The sequence below is a fragment of the Saccopteryx bilineata genome, chromosome 6 (genome assembly GCF_036850765.1).
Source record: "Saccopteryx bilineata isolate mSacBil1 chromosome 6, mSacBil1_pri_phased_curated, whole genome shotgun sequence".
In the NCBI taxonomy this organism is placed as follows: domain Eukaryota; kingdom Metazoa; phylum Chordata; class Mammalia; order Chiroptera; family Emballonuridae; genus Saccopteryx; species Saccopteryx bilineata.
Genome location: NC_089495.1, coordinates 2,565,332 through 2,583,121, shown reverse-complemented (window position 1 = coordinate 2,583,121; position 17,790 = coordinate 2,565,332). Strand labels below are relative to the sequence as shown.

The window sequence follows — 17,790 nt, the reverse complement described above, 5'->3', positions numbered from 1 at the left end:
ATAGGCAAAAATAATGAGATTGAGTGATTTCTTTTTTAACAGCCTCTCTCTTTCTGCTATCATGTGTCCTTACTGAGTGACACACTGAGTATCTAGGAAATAAATGACCCGTCTCTCCACTTAAACCCCAACACCCTTCGCCGCCTACGGGGTGGACACTAGAAATGAAAGGGTTGGGGGGATGGACGATGTCACTGTTGGCGTGTGGACTGCGGCACGGTTCTGCCGTCTGGGGAAGCCAGTCTTCCCATCACTATGCACGCGGCCCCTGAACAAGGGACTTGGATTCCTCGTTGGGTCGTGAAGAACAAACGGGATCTACCTCTGAGTTGTTATAGGACTTACAGAGGATTAGCTGTTGAAACTGCCTGGACCGGGACCTGGTAGATAACACTTTGGATTGATTCTAGGTCCGCAGGACCGGCATAGACGATGACCTCACTAAGTGCCGTCTGCAATTGTTCTTCCTCCTGCCTTGAGGATTATACAACACTGTAACACGGACATCCTCTACTTGGGTACTGCCGTCCTCTTTGAGATCTTATTCCTGGGGCGGCTGCGTCTGCCTCTGCCTCCAGCCGCCTTCTCTGTGCTCAGAGCCGCTTTGTCTTTTCATGTTGTTTAAAAAAGAAAAAAAAATATTACGAAACCCTGATGCTTCTATGTTTTTCATTATTATTATTATTTTTTTTGTATTTTTCTGAAGCTGGAAACGGGGAGAGACAGTCAGACAGACTCCCGCATGCGCCCGACCGGGATCCACCCGGCACGCCCACCAGGGCGACGCTTTGCCGAGACCACATCACCAGGGGGCGATGCTCTGCCCCTCCGGGGCGTCGCTCTGCCGAGACCAGAGCCACTCTAGCGCCTGGGGCAGAGGCCAAGGAGCCATCCCCAGCGCCCGGGCCATCTTTGCTCCAATGGAGCCTCACTGCAGGAGGAGAAGAGAGAGACAGAGAGGAAGGAAGGGGGTGGAGAAGCAAATGGGCGCTTCTCCTGTGTGCCCTGGCCAGGAATCGAACCCGGATCCCCCACACACCAGGCCGACGCTCTACCACTGAGCCAACCAGCCAGGTCTATGTTTTTCAAAGTGAGGCTGCCAAACCCAGATTCACCCCTGGTGTCGTGTGAGCGGAACTCTGTGGGGCATGACAAGCCTGAAAACTGCACATTCTGGGTAGGGTGACATTTTATTTTATTTTTTTATTTTTTTACAAATCCCAACTCATGCAGGTGGGCATTTTTTCTGCTGTTTCGTCTTTGATTTGTTCATCCTTTATTGTAAAATAACAGACATACAGAATAAGGCTCACCAAGGAAAGGCAAAATTACTTCTTTTTTTATATATATATACTAGTTTCTGGTAATAGATGTCTAGTTTGAGTCAAGCCAAGGAAATGAGAAGGATGCAGTTGGCCAGGATTGTAAAAAGAAGACACAGGAGCAGACGCTGGAACTGAAAGGAAAAAGACCCAAGAACGCTGGATGTGAACAGGAAAGATTTAAATTGGGATGACAGTCTATTACCCTGAGACAGGTGATTCAAAACCATCTTAGTTTGGAGAGCGTTCAAGAATGCCTCCCCTGTTCAGGCCCTTTGAGAGAGATGGCCGTATCACACCAATGCAGTTCGTCTATAGCCAGTGGAGGTGTGAATGTAGCCAGTGGAGGTGTGAATGTAGCCAGTGGAGGTCTAAATGTAGCCAGTGGAGGTCTGAATGTAGCCAGTAGAGGTGTGAGTGTAGCCAGTGGAGGTCTGAATGTAGCCAATGGAGGTCTGAATATAGCCAGTGGAGGTGTGAATGTAGCTAGTAAATGTATGAATGTAGCCAGTGGAGGTCTGAATATAACCAATGGAGGTCTGAATGTAGCCAGTGGAGGTCTGAATGTAGCCAGTGGAGATGTGAATGTAGCCAGTGAAGGTCTGAATGTAGCCAGTGGAGGTCTGAATATAGCCAGTGGAGGTCTGAATATAACCAATGGAGGTGTGAATATAACCAGTGGAGGTCTGAATGTAGCCAGTGGAGGTCTGAATGTAGCCAGTGGAGGTGTGAATATAACCAATGGAGGTGTGAATATAACCAGTGGAGGTCTGAATGTAGCCAGTGGAGGTGTGAGTGTAGCCAGTGGAGGTGTGAGTGTAGCCAGTGGAGGTGTGAATGCGGCATTCTGTTACAGCAGGATGGGTGCTTACCATGCCTCTGAGGGACAGAGAGCAACAGAGATGCTTGTTTAGCTGAAGAGTTCTCAAATCAGTCTGCAGGAGGCTCAGAATTTATTCCCCTTCCTGGCTTTGCCCTTAAATAGTTGTGAATTACATTTGCATTGTTGGGTGCACTGTTGTCCCTGCTACCTTTGCTGCTGAAGGTTAACGGGGACGCTGAAGATCAAACAAGCCTCCCTGTTGCTAAATAGAAGCCTATTTTCAAAGGGGCCATTGGTCTAAAATATCTCTGAAGTTAGTAGGTAGCTCATGTCCTCCTTTTTATTGTTTTCTTTCAGTGTAGCCAGAAAAGAGCCACCTACCATCTCGTGTGAATCATAGGTATTGGGGGAACCTCTGTAGGGTTCATGAGTTTGGGCAATTGTGGGTTCATTCTCCGTATCAGCACAAGGAGGCATTGCTTTTATTGATTCAGCCAGCTGGAAGGCATCATCTAGAGTGGCGCTGGGAGTTTGTGCCTCTTCTATATCAGTCATTTCTTATCATTTTGATTGCTCACAGACCTTCGTATTCCGTGGTGCTCATCAGAATAACGTGGAGCTAAGTGGGAAGCGCCTCCCATGGTGCCCAAGCAGTGGTCAGAATAACGAGACACGGAAAAGTGACCTTAAACTTTCAAATAAAGAAAATGAAGATCCGTGTGTTTATTTGTATTCTCCCAACTCTTGGCTCTAAAAATTGACAGTGGAGGATCCGGGCTACAGAACGCCCGCCTCAGGACCGGGACCGGGACCACTGCGGGGGATGGCGTGCCCTTTCTGGGCAGCCTCCTTGTTTGTTTAACCAGCTGCTTTGCTAGACATTCTTGACTTTGGTTCTCTCCGAACATAACCTGCTATTTCTTGCGTACCCTTGAGGGGAAGAAAACGCCGTTTGATGAAGGAAGGGTGGCCGGGGGGGGGGGGGGGCTGTGAACTTGCAACATGAGTTTGTACGCGTCCCCTGAAGCTCCAATCATCATTTTGATAATATATATATTTTTTTAAGATTTAATTTTGTTTCCAACCGGATGGATATGTATTATATATATTTCTTTTCTAAATGATGTTCCTAAATATTAGACTAATGGGACGGGAAGCCCCACTGGGGAAGGAGAGGAGGGGTGGTGAGTGGCCAGCTGGTGTGTGGGCAGCCTCGGGTGCCTGCCGCCTCCTGTCCGGTGGGTGTGGGAGGTGCCACACGGGCGATGTTGTGCAGGGTGAGATGCTGCACACATGTCAGCCCGGGAGGTGTGAGCCCTCCTCACTCAGACGAGGGAGGTGTCAGCACTCCGCATCTTAAGGTTTCATTTTGGCAAGACTCTCACACCTACTCCAAGCCCTCCCACGTGTTGCTGTTCTGATCCAGGGTGCTGCCATTTGCATATTCGCCCGACTTTGTCTTTGGACAGAAAGCTGAGATGCCTGAGTCACGACAAGGACAGCCAGGGCTTTTTATCGGAGTGTAGTGATGATAAATCATTGTCGTGTTGGTTTAACTTCTTCCAGTGGAAGGAACCAGCTAGCATGTGTTTACAATGAGACCTCGTACAGGATGTTGATCAGTGGAATTCTTAAAGCAGGGGTCCCCAACCTATGGCCCGCGGGCCGCATGCGGCCCCCTGAGGCCATTTATCTGACCCCTGCTGCACTTCCGGAAGGGGCACCTTTTTCATTGGTGGTCAGTGAGAGGAGCATAGTTCCCATTGAAATACTGGTCAGTTTGTTGATTTAAATTTACTTGTTCTTTATTTTAAATATTGTATTTATTCCTATTTTGTTTTTTTACTTTAAAATAAGATATGTGCAGTGTGCACAGGGATTTGTTCATAGTTTTTTTTTTTTATAGTCCAGCCCTCCAACGGTCTGAGGGACAGTGAACTGGCCCCCTGTGTAAAAAGTTTGGGGACCCCTGTCTTAAAGTATTATACGTGGGATCGTTGCCTCTTTGAACTACTGCATTAAACAAGCACAGAGCATTCGGACTCTCAGTCAAAACAGCAAGTGGAATACATTCCAATGACATATGACACCACGTTACAACGTATCCCATTGCATGGATGTTTTATGACACCACGTTACAATGTATCCCATTGCATGGATGTTTTATGACATGCTTCAGGTGGAAATTTAGTCACATTGAACTGAGTTCTCTCCGTTTTCAGTCACCTCCATGCAAGGTGCGATCTAGCCTATTCACCCATCGTGTCCAATGGACACTTGACCATAAATAAAAGACTTTATTATACATTAACTTTCACTTAACCCTTAAAGCTTTACAGGGAGGTACTTTATTCATAAAGAGTCTCCCCAAGAGATGAGGCAGTTCCCCAAATAGGACATTGACATCCAGGGACCAAGCTGGACTTCAGAGCTGATGCCTGTAATGAGAACTGACCGACACTTTCTGGAAAGGGTGAAAGAGGAACTGCCTTTGGCTCTGGACTTTCTGGCCCCTGACGTGGGAGAGCAGCCTAGCCCGTGCTTGCATGCACGAGCGCACTGCACCCCAATAATCCTTTATGAACAAGGGGAGACGCCCCCTGTGTCTCCAGAGCCAGGCATGCTGTCCTTCCGTGTCCCTTCAGCTTCATTGCTGAAGTCATCCTCTCCACATGCGCTCCTAAAATCGATGCTCAGAGGGGCTGATTGTTGTGTTGGACCTGGGAGGACAGCTACGGTGGCCACCCGGGTCCCACGGCCGGGGACGCCTATGTTTATTCAGTGTGTCTGTCTGTGCACAGCCGATCAGAGTGCGCCCCCTGTCGGGCACCCGGGTCCCACGGCCGAGGACGCCTATGTTTATTCAGTGTGTCTGTCTGTGCACAGCCGATCAGAGCGCGCCCCCTGTCGGGCACCCGGGTCCCACGGCCGAGGACGCCTATGTTTATTCAGTGTGTCTGTGCACAGCCGATCAGAGTGTGCCCCCTGTCGGGCACCCGGGTCCCACGGCCGAGGACGCCTATGTTTATTCAGTGTGTCTGTCTGTGCACAGCCAATCAGAGTGCACCCCCTGTCGGGCACCCGGCCCCCCAGTCCGAGTGTCCCTTCTGTCCAGAGTGCACCCCCTGTCGGGCACCCGGCCCCCCAGTCCAAGTGTCCCTTCTATCCGGGCTCTGCTCTGAAGCTCCTGCTTGCGGGCTCTGCTCTCTGATGTCAACCTGCAGGGACTCCTGACTCGGCTTAGTTTAAACTGTAAGGCCACCTCACCCATGTCCACTTTTCCAGCCCTCCAAGGCCCGGAGGGCAGGGAGGAGGAGGAGGAGAGTGACCAGGGAGGTGTGACTGCTAGATGCCATTGTGACGTGGTCCAGGAACTAAGCGGAGTCTCAGAAATAACTTCCGTAGAGTGTCTCTCCGTCACTGCTGTTCCCCACATCATGGGGACGGGACTTGGGGCCCCAGGGCGGAAGCTCTGTGCTGGCTTCCCCAGGTTCTCTGAGGATGGACATGCTGAGAGCCACCGGCTCTGTCCGGGCAGGACTTGGGGCACACTCTGTGGGGTGCTCTGGGCCCGCGGGACACCCGGACTCAGCACCGCTGACCGGCAGGGTGGACACCCAGGCTGCTGCCTCCGACGGCTGTCTGGCTCCTCTGTGAAGGGGATGAGCAGCACCAGGGAACTCAGCGACTGGACATAAGGTGGCTGGCGTGGTGTCCAGTGGCCTGCTGCCCCAGACCCCGGGTACATGGATGCCCTGGACCCCATCTGCACGGATGGCACGCTCTCCACGGTCACCGTCCAGCCTGGCCCGGGCTGGGCGGACAGAACCTCAGGTCTGGCTCAGGATCTCATGGAGGAAGCAGGACGCTCCTCAGTGTAAACATGACTGAGGCCCAGCAGACAGGGAGCACAACGGTCTCCACACCAGCGTGCATGTGTGTACGTGTGCACGTGTGCGTGTGTGTGCATGTGTGTGCGTGTGTGCATATATGTGTGCGTGTGTGTGTGTATGTGTGTGTGCATGTGCGTGCGTGCGCACGTCTGACTTCTCGAGGGAGTCTCCCTCCGGGAGGGCAGGGCTCTGGCCCAGGTTCGGGCAGGAGGCACCCACTGGACAGAGGTCCACGGGAAGCATTTTGTTCTGTCTGTGGGGACGCTGGCTCTCGGGGTGCTTCTGTGGCAGCCACAGTCACGTCCAGCCTCGTGCGGCCACGCTGATGGGAGGGACCCTGCGTCTGGCTCGGGAATAAGACGAGGTCGTGCTAAGCCAAGGCTTCCTCTTTCTCTGCGGCACTGACCTGTTTTCTCTAGTGCACCCTCGTGCAGGGGGAGGGCGTCATGGCGTTTGTCCTGCCGCTGTCCCTGAGACTGCCATATGCTGTGCACGCCCCATGGTACTCGCTGACCTCATGGGTATTCATTGTGAGAGGAACTGACACAGCTTGTGGGTGGCTGGGGCCAAAATTCATCATCATAATGCCTGGAACACCTGGATGAAAATTGATAAACCGGCAAGAAAACAAAACACGGGTCTGAAATCAGGCGACAGTCCTCCCATCTGGAAAGATCACTATTATTTTCCTTTCCACTTCTCTTTCGGAGTTACCCACTCTCAGTTCATGCAACACCGTGGTTTTAGTTCATGGAAGACCGTGACCTATCTTTGGGGAAAGCGCCTTGTGTTGGCCTGCCTTCCCGAAGGGAGAAAACCGCCCAGACGTTGTCTGGTCAGCGGGGAGCCCTGAGGCCTGACACCCCCCATCCTGAATCGCGCGCTGGTACCAACACAGCACAGGGCGGAGCGACCATGAGGCACGGTGGTCAAGGGCAGAATGTCTCTCGTCCAGGGACCACCCGGTCCAAACTCTGGTTTCTTAGGCAAATGGCTTACCCCCCGCCCTCCTCAGTCCCCACAGGATAACACGGGGATGAGACTGGCGTTGTGGGCTCTCTGGAAGGACGTGAGTGAGTGGCACTGTGGGCTCTCTGGAAGGACGTGAGTGAGTGGGTGGCACTGTGGGCTCTCTGGAAGGACGTGAGTGAGTGAGTGGCACTGTGGGCTCTCTGGAAGGACGTGAGTGAGTGGGTGGCACTGTGGGCTCTCTGGAAGGACGTGAGTGAGTGGCACTGTGAGCTCTCTGGAAGGACGTGAGTGAGTGGGTGGCACTGTGGGCTCTCTGGAAGGACGTGAGTGAGTGAGTGGCACCGTAGGCTCTCTGGAAGGACGTGAGTGAGTGGCACTGTGAGCTCTCTGGAAGGACGTGAGTGAGTGAGTGGCACCGTGGGCTCTCTGGAAGGACGTGAGTGAGTGGGTGGCACTGTGGGCTCTCTGGAAGGACGTGAGTGAGTGGGTGGCACTGTGGGCTCTCTGGAAGGACATGAGTGAGTGAGTGGCACCGTAGGCTCTCTGGAAGGACGTGAGTGAGTGGCACTGTGGGCTCTCTGGAAGGACGTGAGTGAGTGGCACTGTGGGCTCTCTGGAAGGACGTGAGTGAGTGGGTGGCACTGTGGGCTCTCTGGAAGGACGTGAGTGAGTGAGTGGCACTGTGGGCTCTCTGGAAGGACGTGAGTGAGTGGCACTGTGGCCTCTCTGGAAGGACGTGAGTGAGTGAGTGGCACTGTGGGCTCTCTGGAAGGACCTGAGTGAGTGAGTGGCACTGTGGGCTCTCTGGAAGGGCGTGAGTGAGTGAGTGGCACCGTGGGCTCTCTGGAAGGACCTGAGTGAGTGAGTGGCACTGTGGGCTCTCTGGAAGGATGTGAGTGAGTGGGTGGCACTGTGGGCTCTCTGGAAGGATGTGAGTGAGTGGGTGGAACCGTGGGCTCTCTGGAAGGACGTGAGTGAGTGGCACTGTGGGCTCTCTGGAAGGACGTGAGTGAGTGGCACTGTGGGCTCTCTGGAAAGGCGTGAGTGAGTGAGTGGCACCGTGGGCTCTCTGGAAGGACCTGAGTGAGTGAGTGGCACTGTGGGCTCTCTGGAAGGACGTGAGTGAGTGGGTGGCACTGTGGGCTCTCTGGAAGGACGTGAGTGAGTGAGTGGCACTGTGGGCTCTCTGGAAGGACGTGAGTGAGTGGCACTGTGGGCTCTCTGGAAGGACGTGAGTGAGTGAGTGGCACCGTGGGCTCTCTGGAAGGACGTGAGTGAGTGAGTGGCACTGTGGGCTCTCTGGAAGGACGTGAGTGAGTGAGTGAGTGGCACTGTGGGCTCTCTGGAAGGACGTGAGTGAGTGAGTGGCACTGTGGGCTCTCTGGAAGGACGTGAGTGGCACTGTGGGCTCTCTGGCAGGACGGCACGAGTGGGTTGAGGGTGCACTGCCCGCTTGACGGCCCAGAGCAGAGGAAGCTCCACTGTCCTGATGCGCGGCTTCCTCTGGAGGGACCGACGTCCTCGGTGTGAGGCCACCCTCTGCGGTCCCTGCTCGGTGTCTAGTTCACCAGGGGAACCGTGATAGTGTTCCAGGGCTCCCAGTGAAAATCAACATGAAGATAATGACATCTGTAAAACATGATGCCAGTGCGAGTAATAGAGATTGTATCAACGGTGGTCATGCGTGGCATATAAATTCGTTATCTCACTACTGGCTAAAACGCCACTTGGTCTTTACATGTTGATCTGTTTTTAAATATATCATTGACTGTCTGAGGGCGACCTTGGTGAATAAAAGTATACAGGCCATAGGTGTACAGGTCTCTAACACGTCATCAGTACATTGCTCTGGTGGTCACCACCCGAGTCACGTCTCCATCCATCACCGCCCAGCCCCTCTCTACCCTCCTGGTCCTCCACCCACATCCCTTCCTTCCTGCAGAACCCCACCTGCGTTGTTAGTGATCTCAGACAGCGCCTTCCTAAACTTCTTCTCCCCCCAGTTCCCTTCCTCGTGTAAGACTTCTCGAACCAAACACGTGTCTTATGTTTATAACCATTTTTATAAAAACGTGTCTCAAGCAGAACCTGAACACGGGATAGTCACCACGTGAGGCTCAAAATGAAATGACTGAGAATCGTGAGACTACACATAAAGTTAAGCAGAATTCCTGGCAAGATGCTAAAGCTATTGTCAGAAATGTGTCCTGACTCCTGCATTCAATATTGCCACAGCCGCATGGGTGCCCAGGAGGGGTTCTTGTAAGCAGGGTCTCCTAAACTCAGCTGGAACGTGAGACCGATGTTCATGGTGCTTCCCATTAGGGTGGGGTCCTTGGGACCCCTGTTTGAGAGGAAAAACCCTCGGAGAGCTCCCATTATCTTTCTCAGTTCCCTGTGCCGCTCCCCCCACCCCCCTGCCCCCAATCCTACTCACCCCGGCTAGCAGAATGCATGCCCCATGCTCCCGGCACTGCCCTGCGCTGGTGCGCCCTGGAAAACAGTCATGCTGATGTTGGTCCAAGCTGCGGGCCGACCTGGACCCTGAGACCATTGACCCTCTGAGGGTAACCTTGTTCTGCATCGTGAGACCATTACTACGGATGACACCTCTCACCTGCAAGCTTCTTCACTAGGCTTTGTTGCACAGATAGAAAAAATAAAAAGGGATGTTGTTTGCGGGTTAAGAAGAGCCTTCCAAGAGTATATCTGAGCTCTGTGATGCCCAGACTGCAGCTTTAGGGGGCGGTGAATGAGCCAGTAGTGTCCAGGCAGAGCCTTAGGGTGTCCCCACGTCCTGACCCCCCCATGAGACGGACCCTGCTTTAACTGGGACTCAGTGTCTTCATGGGAGAGACATCACACTGAGCGGAAAAGTTCAGCCACAAGATGCGTTTGGGGTTTCGTCACATCAGACTATAAAAAATAATTGTTTTAGGAAAGATAGCATAGAAATAAAGGCAGTATCAGTGATAGTTAAATAGACATGAATAGTGAATAAGAGAGGTTTAAATTGTTATAGTAATGTGACTGAAATAGTAAAAAACTCATTTCCAGGTATTAAGTGACACAGGTTAACAAGTTAAAAATCTATTTTAATCATCCCTTTCTGTATGTCATTGTCTTTGCTCAGGGAACTATTAGTTTGAATCTATGTACCTTTAAAAAAACAAGACACGTACATATACTTTAAAATAACATTATGGCTCAGAGTAAATGACATTTAGAACCCTTATGTTGTAAACAGGCTGTAATGGTATTTGTGCATTTGCTTGGAGCCTGCTTAATTTTATTCCTGTATAGACATTATTAAAATATTGTCAGTTGCAGATTTCCAGTCATATGTGTCTTCAGACATTTTTCAAAAGCATGCAAAGACGTGAATTCATAAAACTGTTTCAGAAACCACTTGAAGAGAATTTCTTCTAATTCAGGTTGAGAAATAGTTTGACCAGCCAGTAAACAAACACTTACCTTTCCAGCTTTAGACAAAAGTTTTACGTGGAGCCGATAAAGGAGTCTTATCTTTCAAGGCTTGTTACTTTGTGAGAAGCCATTTCCTTCCAATCAGGTATTTCCAAGTGCAAGCTCAGTGTGGCAGTCACTTTCCGATTGGAATGGAACAACAGTCTCTCTCGTATTAGGAGTCATCTCTTGTTAACACACTTTGGGGACAGAGACCTTAAAAAAGCCACCGAATGCCTGACCTGTGGTGGTGCAGTGGATAAAGCATCGACCTGGGAACACTGAGGTCGCCAGTTCAAAACCCTGCACTTGTCTGGTCAAGGCACATATGGGAGTCGATGCTTCCTGCTCCTCCCCTCTTTCTCTCTCTCTCTCTCTCTCTCTCTCTCTCTCTCTCTCTCTCTCTCTCTCTCTCACACACACACTCTGTCTCTCCTCTCTAAAATGAATAAATAAAGAGAAATTTAAAAAAAAAAAATTCAAAAAAAATTTATCATTTAAAAAAAAAAAAAGCCACCGAAAGTAAAGCCATGACGTTGTCTTCAGCACCTGGTGGTGTCACGCTGTGCAGAAGAAGCCAAGTACCCCAGAATATATTTATATTTTGTAGCTTTGCCAGTACATCTGAAATAGGAGACTTCTTTTTGCCAGTTCGGATGTTTTGAAGGTTCTAGATTTCACATATCGAGACTTTCAAATGAATGAAAAAAAACACCAAACTTGACCAAGGTAGTTTCATACACAAAATACCTGTGCTGAAGTAGCACTTACTGAGGAATTGAATTAATGAGTTTGGTAGGGTTTCTTGTGAAAAGATAGCTACATGTTGCAACAGGAACTTCAATAAGAGGATGCTCACAGATTTCTGAAGGTATAAGTCCTGACTAGTCTCCCAGCTTCTCCAAGAGCAGAGAGACTGCCTGCCCGTGAACAACCGGATGACCTCCCGCGAGCTCTCCTGTCCTTTCCTGCTGGGGTGGCGTGGCGTCTCGGTCGTGCAGGTTGAACTCCTCCGTCTGACCTACCAGAAGATCCGGTGTCTGGTAGTGGCAAAACCCCTCGCCCTAAATATATTGCTGGATGTGGAGTTAGGAGCGCAGAGATTGCAAATCCCTTGCTTGATCGATACGGACACTTATGCTAGCTCAGTGGTCGGCAAACTCATTAGTCAACAGAGCCAAATATCAACAGTACAACGATTGACATTTCTTTTAAGAGCCCAATTTTTTAAACTTAAACTATATAGGTAGGTGCATTTCTATCAAGGTAGCGCCCGCATGTGGTATTTTGTGGAAGAGCCACACTCAAGGGGCCAAAGAACCCCATGTGACTCGTGAGCCGCAGTTTGCCGACCAGGGTGCTGGCTATTTGATCTTTCTAGAAAGAAGCCAAGTAACCAATTGGGTACAGTCCATGTGCAGCCTAGCCCAAGTCTGGGAAAGGGCACAAAACCACCAAAGACCTTTAAGTAGATGTATGACTGTTCTTTCCTCCCACTGTTGGGTGTTTTAAAGAGCAACCTTAAAATAGTAGTGATGTCGCCCTTGCCAGTTGGCTCAATAGTAGAGCATCAGCCCTGCAGGTGGGAGTACCAGGTTTGATTCCCAGTTAGGGCACACAGGAGAAGGAACTCTCTGATTACTCATTCCTATCCTCTCCCTTTCTCTTTTTCTCACTTTCTCTGTCTTCCCCTCCCGTAGCCATGGCTTGAATGGTATGAGCAAGTTGGCCCCAGGCACTGAGGATGTCTCCAAGACCTTGCCTCAGGCACTGAAATAGCTGGGTTGCCAAGCAATGGAGCAGCTGCCCCAGATGGGCAGAGCATCGCCCTGTAAGGGGCTTGCTGGTTGGATCCCAGTCAGGGCACATGCGGGAGTCTGTTTGCTTCCCTGCCTCTCATTTAATTAAACAAACAAAAAAAATAGTAGTAATGTATACTATTAAATGCCAATATAAGATTGAAAGGAAACTTTTCTTTTTAATTAGAAAAAAGTATTCTGACACTATGTTGTAATTATAAATATTGTATGGTTACGTGTAATTTCTAGGTGCATGTCACCAGGAAAGGTCTTTTCATTCATCTATTTATATATTATGTATTCTAAAACATTTGCATTTTTATATAGGAATTGAGTTATTCACTTGAAAATATGTTACTGTTTCCTCATTTTATATTGACACAATTCCTAGCCTATTTTTAAGAGAAGTAATATATTTTTGTCTCTGGTTTTATTGTAAAAAAATAATAATAATGAATCTTCACAAGCAGTGACATTGCTGAAGGTCATACAGAAGGTCGTTGGCAGACCTGTAGCAGGACTCCGATATCCTAATGGTTCTTCTAGCGAGATTTCTTTTCTGCCAGCATCCCCCAAGTTTCCCAAGAGGTCATGAAGTTATTTTTCTTTCCACCTAACACGATATATTGTTAGATATCCTGTTTTATGGACAATGCACGCACACACACATAGGATATGCTTATATTTACGATTAGAATGCAATCATTCAGTGCCGGAGTCATTCGGGCTGTTTTTATAAACAATTTGAATTCTCAGTGCAGAGAAAATGCAACATCAAGGCTCTCCTAACCTACACCTAACTTATTTTTAATTCAGTGTATATTGTCAGGAGAGAAGTAGCAATTCAAATATCTAAACCATAGGGAGATAGTTTCAGACAGGGCTGGGTGACGGAGGACACCATCGTAGAGGGTCCCCGGCCCCCTTCTCTGCAGTTAGTGGCAGAATGCATCATTAAACTCTTTCTTAATTTTAAAAATTTCAGAAGGTAACCAAAAATATCTAAGTTAATGGCACAGCTGGGGGTGTGTGTCATCATTTTCCAAGTGACAAGCTTGGGGCAACTGTCAAGGAATTCCCCTTCGATGGCACTTACTGTTGATGATGTATCATTTGAGGTTACTGTCATGCTTTTACGACATACCAGCTAATGAAGAATGGTGTTTTTCTTCATGCTGGTGTTTTCCAAGGTAGTGTTTGTATCTCCTTTGAAGTTACACCCTCACACACACACACACACGCACACTCACACACACGAACTGTGTTTTCCTTTGTCCTCTTAGCGTTTTCAAACAAAGGCTTTCTCTGCACACGCTTTGCAATCGCTCATTTTCCTTGTACCTGGACTTCTTACTGATACGTCAGTGCTGCTGTGCGTTAGCACAGCCCCTGTCCCACGGACGGAGCTCCTTGTCCCCACATTCAGATGTAAGTGCTAGTGTCAAGGAGATGATGTTCTGAACTTCCTCCTTTAATCAGTTTTGGGGGCAGAGAGACGTAGAGAGGGGAGAAGACACAGAGTGGGCAGAAGACAGCCAGCCCGAGGCGTGACTTCCTCTGTCCCTGGCTGGGGGCGGGAGGGGTGGCTCTCAGTAATTCCGACAGAAGCACTGTCCAGCGTGGCTCAGGGCACTCTGCCCCCGAGGGTCCTTCCCTTCGTCAAGTCCCGTGCCCTGAGGTGAGATCCAGCGCGCGTGGGAGCCCTGCTCTGGGCAGGAGCAGCGTCACAGCCCCTTGGTCAAGTCCCGCGCCCTGAGGCGAGATCCAGTGCGCGTGGGAGCCCTGCGCTGGGCAGGAGCAGCTTCACAGCCCCTTTGTCAAGTCCCCCGCCCTGAGGCGAGATCCAGTGCACGTGGAAGCCCTGCTCTGGGCAGGAGCAGCATCACAGCCCCTTCGTCAAGTCCTGCGCCGTGAGGCGAGATCCAGTGCGCGTGGGGGCCCTGTGCTGGGCAGGAGCAGCATCACAGCCCCTTCGTCAAGTCCTGCGCCGTGAGGCGAGATCCAGTGCGCGTGGGGGCCCTGCGCTGGGCAGGAAGCGCATCACAGCCCCTTCGTCAAGTCCCGCGCTGTGAGGTGAGGTCCAGCGCGCGTGGGAGCCCTGCGCTGTGAGGTGAGATCCCGTGACGTGGGGGCCCTGCGCTGGGCCGGAGCAGCATCACAGCCCCTTCGTCAAGTCCCGTGCCCTCAGGTGAGATCCTGTGCGCGTGGGAGCCCTGCGCTGGGCACGAACAGCATCACAGCCACGGTGTCCACGGGCTCCCTGGCCCAGGAGAAGCACAGAGACCTGGCGGAAACCCAGACGGTCACTGAGAACCAGGGGAGAGCCAAGTCAACAGGGAGACGCTCACAGATCTCAACTAAGAGCGGAGAAAAATAGAACCTGGTCTGGCTGCTCTCCACAGCAGAGAGTGACCAGGATGCCAGCCAAACGCCCAAGGGAATCGGGAGGGGGCAGGAGAGACTCTGCCAGGATCACAGGACTTCCTAGCCCGGGGGCCCATGTGCAACTCCCCTGCAGCCACCTGCCGAGCCACAAAGGACAGGCATTGGACCAAAGCCCATGGCCCCGAGGCAGGACCTTTAGGTTGAAGGAGGACCCAAGATCTTTTTTTTTTTCTTCAACTTGAACCAGCTCTACCCTCAGAAGTAAGAGACCCTGAGAGACTTCCCTCTGGCTGAACAGGGAAGGTCCTCCAAACAGGACCGAATCGGACAAAGTTTGTCTTCTTCCCGGTAGCAGGGCTCATGAAGAAGGCGGCCGCCTTGGTGTCCAGCCAAAGAACCCCCTTCTCTCTTTACGTCCAAGTCAGGCGTGTCAACGTGTACCTACGTCGTGACGTATGGCTGGGTTTTAAACAGTAATTCCAGCTTTTCTTTACTAGTTAAAGAAGGAAAAAGGAGCCATGATTTCATTTTGGAACCACGGATACCTTTCTCATAGATACATCACGCCTGGATGACACTGGTGAGCTCTTGGGTCTGCGTAAGTGCAACATCTTTTGGAAACCCCGCCTTTCAGTGTTTTCTGAGGAGTTCGAGAAGCTGGCTTCAGAGAAAACAGCCGCTCCTGTTAGTTCTCTCTGGGCGACATCCTTGACAGGGATCGTCCCATTTTGTTGCAAGCTAGAATGGCATTATTCTATGTTTAGCCCTGGAGTGCAGTCAGTATCTCTCACCATGTCACGAGAAGGTTTAACGTGGCAGGTTACATTTCACGAGTGTCATGGCGGCTTTGTACGGTGGATCCGGAAGCAGAATGGAACCTTTCTGTCCTTGTCAACACGAGGCTGAGTCTTAGGAAAATAGGGCATTCGCAGGAGGCCGTCCTGTTTCTGAGGCAGTCAGTGTCAGTAGAGGAAATACACTGGCTCTTGGTTCGGAGACCTGCCCTGGAGCTCTGTGGTGAATTATGTAAGGGGTCAGTGTCTTGTCACCGTGGATATGCTCAAATGCTGACCTTTACCAACCTTTTCAACTGGAGACGCTGGCTGAAATGGCGTCCCCTTGGTGTTTAGCCAAGAACCTAGTTAAGCCTAGGTCCTGCCGGCCGTGTGTGTGTGTGTGTGTGTGTGTGGGGGGGTGACGTTGGCTTAGATCTGTTGTCACAGCCTAACCACAGACGGTGGGCTCTTTATATAATGGTGTTGCTGGCTCTATGCATGTTCCTGTACAAATGAGTATCAGTGGGTTTCTATTTCAATTCTTCAGCCTTTGCATTTTGGAAGCAGCTTTATCTGATTTCTCTGTTGCCCTCTGCTCTTTCCCTGTCACGCCAAAATCCCCTAATCAAAAGCCGCTTCCTTCCCCCCCCCTCATCCCCCATCCCACTGATAGCAAAATGTATTCTCATTTGCTGGAAAGCAGCTTCTACAAATTTTCATCCTGAACTTTACTAGTTGGCGTACTAATAATCCCCCCCCCAGGGTCTTCCACTTATGTAAGGAGAAATGGAGGGGAGGGGAGACTGGAGTACCCTTCAGTGAAGTTCTAAAAGTGCAAAGAAATGAAATATAAAATGTGAGTACATCAAAATGTTTAAAGTTATGTCAGAAGAGAACATAAAACAAATTATATGAATAAATAATGGCTTATGAAATTCAATTTTCAATAGTCATTATACATGCATGCATATTACATACATCATAGTGTAATATGTATGTGTGTATATATATGTATATATAATGCAGAGAACTACAAGTCAGTAGGGAAAAGAGAAAAAGTCTAATATAAAAATGAATAAAACAACAGGTATGGAACAGGAAGCCTGACTAGTAAAAAACACTAGGAAAAAACAGCTCAGGAAATGCAAATTGAAAAGGCTGGTGAGAATAGGGAAGAACAGGAGAGCGAATGTGGGGGGCAACATTGTGATACATTTGCACTGTGGCAGAAGATTCCTCGACTGAGTGTGGTGATGACATTGTAAGGTAGAGAAATATTGTTGCTACCTGGCATATCTCAAACTAATATAACTTTGTAGGTCAACTATACTTTAAAAAAAAACCATTAAGATAACATTTAATTGACATCAAATTGGCACACATTGGATATCTAAAAAAAAAAAATGTGGAGTCCCAAATGCTTAGGAGAATGTGTGGAATGGGAACTCCCAAACTGCTAATGGAAATGTAATTAGTACAGCAATTTTGAGAAGCAAATTGGCGCTTTCTATTCCAGTCGAAAGGGTACCTTCTGCACCAGTTGGTTATTCAGCCGTGTTCACCAGGAGACATGCACAGGGCTGCTCATTCCAGAACGGTTGATAACAGTGACAAATTGGAAACCACCCCACCGGTCTGTCAGTAGGGTGGTAGGTACATACATTCTATAATATTCATGTACACATTCTCCTTGGAGCAGTTAAAATCAAGGTGCTGTGTAGCTTTCCATTTTGAGTAGATTTAAAAAAAAATTACAAAGTGGCAGAATAATATGGGTACTCTTACTCATTTTACGAAAAAAGTATTAACACTTAAGATATATTTATACCAGGTTCATAATAGAGCTATGACCCCATCTTTATTATCTGTGGGGGCTAGCCCACTCCCTCCAAAAAAAAAAGTAATTGGCTGGTTGAAGATGCTATTTTGTGTCTAAGATTAATAAAACATTTTATAATAAATACTAAAGGCATCTTTTTTTTTTTTATCACCTTGTACTAGCTTTCACCGAAAAACATCCCTGTGATGTCGAGTAAGAAAGAAGAGCGAATATAAAAATCAGACCGCTAACAAGGCGTCTGGTTCCTCAGTAGGGGGCTGAATGCCATCTGACCCATCATGCTCTGTGCCAAAGACCACGGAGATGTTGAAGTGTGTGAGGTTAGCGTTGCCAGGATAGCAGTGGGTGTGAGAAACGGTGAGGGCTTTGAACACACAGCCACCTGGCAAGAAAAGGTGAGAGGAGAGATGGTCTAGCTGTCTTCAACATTTCAACGGTTTTCATGTCTAAGCCTAGCATCTGCTCTGCTGGTCTCAGGCGTAAGGGAGCCCCACGGAATAAGTGCTCAGAAAGGC

The 17,790-nt window shown here is 49.5% G+C and overlaps 1 protein-coding gene across 1 annotated transcript in view; it reads left to right on the top strand.

The window, feature by feature from the left end:
- CSMD1 (CUB and Sushi multiple domains 1) overlaps window positions 1-17,790 on the top strand; it is a 1,658,614-nt gene that overhangs the window by 524,777 nt on the left and 1,116,047 nt on the right. The gene's annotated exons all lie outside the window — the stretch shown is intronic.